Below are 5,915 nucleotides of genomic sequence, written 5' to 3' on the forward strand. Positions count from 1 at the left end.
ATTATAGAGCATAAAATATAGCGCAGAACAATAATGTGTTGATAGCATAAATATATGATAACTTTAAAATTGAAAGAAAATCATATCCAAATTTGATTTTTGTATTTATGTTTATTTAAAATTACTAATTTTGCTTCTTCGGTTTATTAATAATAAGCATATGCATCTTAAACCACTATAAATAGAACCAACGTCCTACTACATCCATTCATATGCAAAAAGATCTAAAGGCATTTGTACTTGACAAATGGATTCATCACTTGCTTTCTTGGTTCTCCTTTCACTCATACTGGTAATCTAGCATATATATATATATATAAATACTAACTTTTATATTTTGTATTATTAGAGGTTGTTTTACATTTTTCGTTTTTAATATTTATATATTTTTTTTGGATTTTAATTTTATTTATTGTAAGGAAGTTAATAGTATAGTTAGGTTATAATAATTAAAGGGTTTCACAAATAAATGAGATTTTATAATCTGTTTAAAAGTTATATGGGTTTTATGAAACCCATGACCCGCTTACTTTTTATATCATAATGTTGTTTCTTGATAATAAATAATATTTTTTTAATCGGATATTAGTTTTTAGTATATCCTTATTTTATAGGATTTTCGTATTAAATATTTGGTGATATTAATTTTTAACTTAATAAGATGTTATAACTCATTTAAGGAATATCTGGGTTTGGTGAGATACATGACCATGAATTCGGGTCAAATGGATAATAAGCCTATATTTACAAATAAATCAACCTAGTGGCTTGAGACTTGAGAAAAAGTAGGAAACAACAAGATAGCTTTTAAAGCTGTCGTTTATATATATATATATATACACTCTAGTTTTTATCCCCCGTATTACGGTGGTTGTTTTTGTATTATTTGTTTTTAATATTTATCTGTTTTTTATATTTTTATTTTTTTATTGTATGAAAGTTAATAATATACTTATGGTTTGATATTAAATTGTTTCACAAATAAATGAGATGTTATAACCCGGTTTAAAAGTTATATGAGTTTAATGAGACCCAAGACCCGTTTATTTTTTTTACTATAAAATTGGTGTTTTCATTAAATATAATATATATCTTTTTTTAAATATGTCATATATTAATTTTTAGTATATCCCTACTTTATAAGATTTTTGTATCAAATATTTGGTAAGATTAGTTTTTAATTTAATGAGATGTTATAACCCGTTTAAGAAATATCTGGGTTTGATAAGACTCATACCCGTGAATTCGGGTCAAATGCATGAAAAGCCTCCATTTAAAAATCAAGCAAATCTGGTGACTCCAAAAAAGGGGAAGCGACCACATCGCGACACGTATGATTTTTATGTTTTCGTTTATATATTATATATATATATACACACATATACTTATCTATTTATTTATTTATGGGAGAGTTCAATGGGGAATTTTAAAAAAGTGTAGGATTAGGCTGAGGGGTGTGGGGGGCGCGAGAGGGGGCGCGAGTGGGGGCGCCATCCAATAATATTGTGACGTGTGGCAGAGAGAGAAGCTTGATAAGATGGGTGTTGGTAGTGGTGATAGCGCCCCGGGGCATGGTGTGGAGGGGCGCGAGAGGGGGCGCGAGCGGTTTATTTTTTTATTTTTTTATAAATGTATTAAAAAAACGTATTATTAAAAAAACAATAAATTATTTAAAAAAACACACATTTTTTTGAACAATTATTTAAAAAGGGATACCGTGCCTCTAAATCACTCGCTATACGCGTGAACAATTGCCTGCTCATTCGAAAACGAGTTCGAAAATCCGACTCCGCGTATACCGGTTGAGGGCTAAAATAATGCCTCATCAAAGTTTCGTTAGCACCCGATCGATCACGATCACGAGGTGGTGCTCTAACCCTCGGGAGTCGGGGTTGATGGGCTTGATTTTGCAAGAGATTGACCACGGCTGCGGTCAAAACTCCCCCTACTTGAAGAAGCAAATCATCCTCTTCTGAGGAGTCGGAATCAGACGAGTACGACGACATTATTTTTAAAGGTTTCGAAGATAGGGTGATTTTGGGTTTTGTGTGTGGTATGTGATATTGGTTTTGGTTGTAGTATGTGAGAATGGTTGGAGTTTGATATGTGAGAATGGTTGGTGTTTGATATGTATTGTGATATATATAGATGATTTTATTAAAAAAAAAAATATTTTTTTATTAATTATTTAAGCCTCCCAACGGCTCTTTCCTTTTCCCACAGCCCATAACGAGCGCTACCTCCCTTGCGCCTGCCTCGTTTTCCGCTCTCGCGCCCCTCTCGCGCCCCACTCGCGCCCCGGTGGTGTGGCTCTCGCGCCCCGGGGCGCTATCGAACGCCTTCTCGCGCCCCTCCTAGCGCTCCGCACCCCTCGGCCTTAGGGAACCATGTCTTTTCATAATAAATATCACGTGGAAAACTTTAAGAATCATATAGAACACTTGCAACTGGGGGGTGGGGGGAGGTTGTTATGTATTACCTTTTTGTCATGTTTAAAGAAAAATGTACATACCGATAATTTCTTACAATTCCCAAAATAACATGGGTAAAAAATATGTGTGTATATTCCTTATCTATTACTAAATTTATGATAGTAACATTATTATATGTGGCTATTATTGGGGTCAATGATACAATTCGCGGGTATGGCTTAACAAGTTAACGAGCGCTAATGCCTAATACACTCATATAATTATTAATGCGAACTGATCATGAAGGCATTAAAACTGTTTAACCCGAGTGTGCCCCGTGTAAATCAATCTTAATGAATCAAGTAGGTTTTAAGATGTCGTAATTGTAAATAGATAGGACAAGACTTGGTGGAATCGTGGGTTGTGACGTGGTTGCAAACATGTTAAGGGATTCATTTATTACTTTAGAGAAAAATAGAATACAATAATACCTTAACGTACAGTAAGTACGAGAATACCATATGTTCACGAAATCGATCCATGATATCACATCCCAACATCTCATAATTGACAATACATATCCAATTAATTATTGGTTCACGGAAAAAAACCGTTTTAGATCGTTAATCGATCAATTTTTTACTTTTTTTCACGAAAACGGTTTTTGAGCGTTTTGGTTGAGCATTTTAGAATTTTTTTTGCCATTGAGCGTTTTTGTTTTTCCATTTGAGCGTCCCGCGTACCTATCGTATGCTAAACAATTATTGTACAATAACATCACCCTATTATTTTATTATAGTTTCAAATGGGTTGACAAGGCAATATTAGTACAAGCCGAACACTTAAATATTATGTACTAGTTTGTATCTCCGTATTACGGAGGTTGTTTAAAATTTTGTTTTTAATATTGTGAATGTATTTTTTTGGATTTTAGTTTATTTATTATAAGAAGTTAATAATATACTTGAACATATTTTGATTAATTTATGTTGGGTATGTTCATTTTTTAATGAAACGTTGAATGAATTATCTAACTTAATTTTTATATTTATTCGTTTATGTTTATTTGTTATAATTTGGATATTATTTTGTGAAACTTTTCATTTAAGTTAAACTTAAAAGAAAAAAGAATCGCAAATGTAACTAAATCCATATTAAGTCATTAAATTAGGGTGTGATTACGGGGTTTGTTTTACATTTTATGTTTATAATATTTATATATTTTTTGTACTTTAATTTTATTTATTGTAAGGAAATTAATAATATACTTAGAGTTTGACTATGAAAGAGTTTCACAAATAAATGAGATTTATAACGCGTTTAAAAGCTATCTAGGTTTGATGAAACCCGTGGCCCGATTATTTTTTTACTATAAAATTATTTCATAATTATAAATAATATCTTTTTTTAAAAAAAAATCGGATAATAGTTTTTAGTATATCCTTATTTTATATAATTTTATATCAAATATTTGGTGAGATTTTTAAAATAATGAGATGTTATAACTCGTTTAAATGTTATCTGGGTTTAGTGAGACCCATGTCTGTGAACTCGGGTCAAATGAATAAGAAGCCACCATTTACAAATAAAACAATCTTATAGTTTGAGAGAAAATAAGGATGTTTCATTTATATATATTAAAGATTAAGATAAGATTTAATTAAATACGATAAACACAAAAGTCCTGATTATTTTGTTTGTTGATCTCCCCGATGCTATAATGATTCTCTTTGTTACATATATTATTCTTGGAAAATTAACTACTATTTCCTTTTGATATCTTGTATGAACAGGCTTCTATCAGTATTGATGCTAAACCTCACCCTGAAGAATATTGGCGAGACTCATTAGTTCGAAGGGGTACTTCGGTGTCACCTTTGGCCTCAAAGAATATTCATTGCCACACGTTGTTAAAGGCCAGAGACCACAAAGCATCAGTCCATAATGGACTTAAACCAAGACCAAATATCTCAGTTTATTATAATGATTCGGGTCTAAAAGGTAAAAAGAACATTAATGAAGAGTTTGAGCCAAGGCCAAACATATCAGTTTATGATAAGGATACAAGTTTAAAAACTAAAAAGAATATAGATGAAGAGTTTGAGCCGAGACCAAACGTTTCAGTGTATGACAATGATTCAACTTTAAAAGGTGAGAAGAACGCTAATGAAGAGTTTGAGCCGAGGCCAAATGTTTCAGTGTATCACAATGATGCAACATTAAAAGGTAAGAGGAACGTTGATGAAGAGTTTGAGCCAAGGCCAAACATATCAGTTTATGATAACGCTACAGGTTTAAAAGGCAAAAAGAATGTAGATGAAGAGTTTGAGCCAAGGCCAAACATTTCAATGTATGACAATGATGTTGGTTTAAAAGGTTAAAAGAATGTTGATGAAGAGTTCGAGGCAAGGCCAAACATTTCAGTGTATGACAATGATGCAGGCATAAAAGGTAAGAAGAATGTTGATGGGGAGTTCAATCCAAGGCCAAACAAATCAGTTTATGATAATGGTACAGGTTTAAAAGGTAAAAAGAATGTTGATGAAGAGTTTGAGCCAAGGCCAAACATTTCAGTGTATGACAATGATGTTGGTTTAAAAGGTAAAAAGAATGTTGATGAAGAGTTCGAGCCAAGGCCAAACGTTTCAGTGTATGACAATGATGCAAGTTTAAAAGGTAAGAAGAATGCTGATGAGGAGTTCAATCCAAGGCCAAACATATCAATTTATGATAATGGTACAGGTTTAAAAGGTAAAAAGAATGTTGATGAAGAGTTTGAAGCAAGGCCAAACATTTCAGTGTATGACAATGATGTTGGTTTAAAAGGTAAAAAGAATGTTGAAGAGTTTGAGCCAAGGCCAAACATTTCATTGTATGACAATGATACAGGTTTAAAAGCTATGCAGAACGCTGATGAAGAGTTTGAGCCGAGGCCAAACGTATCTATTTATGATAAACATACAAGCATAAAAGGTAAAAAGACATCTGAAGAAGAATTTGAACCAAGGCCAAATATCTCAGTCTATGATAACAATGCATATATAAAAGGAAAGAAGACATCTGATCAACAATTTGAACCAAGGCCAAACATATCAATTTATGAGGATTACCTTAAGGTATCATCTTCAAAATGAAGTTCACTATCCTTGTCTAATAATAATATATCATAGGAAGTATGTGTTATATTCGAAGCAAAAATAAACGGATGGGTTGTTTTGTAAAATAAGTGGTTGGATTGTATTGGAGTCTAAAATATGAATTCGGAGATGTTGGGTCGCCTATGCTTATTTGTAAAATTAATTTGAATATGTAAGCTGCTTTTATGTGAAGGATATGCATGGTTCTTGTTTTTAATCATTTTTTCAGTATTTTAGTTCACTCATTAAACAATTTGAAAATGCATTGCTTACCCAGATACGTTAATTTAATAATTGTGAACGTGACAGACAGTCAGACACTTAACACTTATGTGATCACTATCCAGAGACCATATTTAAGATTGTG

General features: G+C 32.2%; 1 pseudogene across 1 annotated transcript; it reads left to right on the plus strand.

The window, feature by feature from the left end:
* Nucleotides 1-203: 203 nt before the first annotated feature.
* On the plus strand, nucleotides 204-5,639 carry LOC143609710 (uncharacterized; annotated as a pseudogene). The gene is made up of 2 exons (XR_013149466.1): nucleotides 204-292; nucleotides 4,205-5,639. The product of XR_013149466.1 is annotated as an uncharacterized LOC143609710 (transcript).
* The last annotated feature ends 276 nt before the right edge of the window (nucleotides 5,640-5,915 follow it).

The sequence above is a fragment of the Bidens hawaiensis genome, unplaced genomic scaffold, assembly GCF_021521415.1.
Source record: "Bidens hawaiensis isolate Kalapana, Puna unplaced genomic scaffold, B.hawaiensis_p1.1 tig00010441_1, whole genome shotgun sequence".
Classification (NCBI taxonomy): domain Eukaryota; kingdom Viridiplantae; phylum Streptophyta; class Magnoliopsida; order Asterales; family Asteraceae; genus Bidens; species Bidens hawaiensis.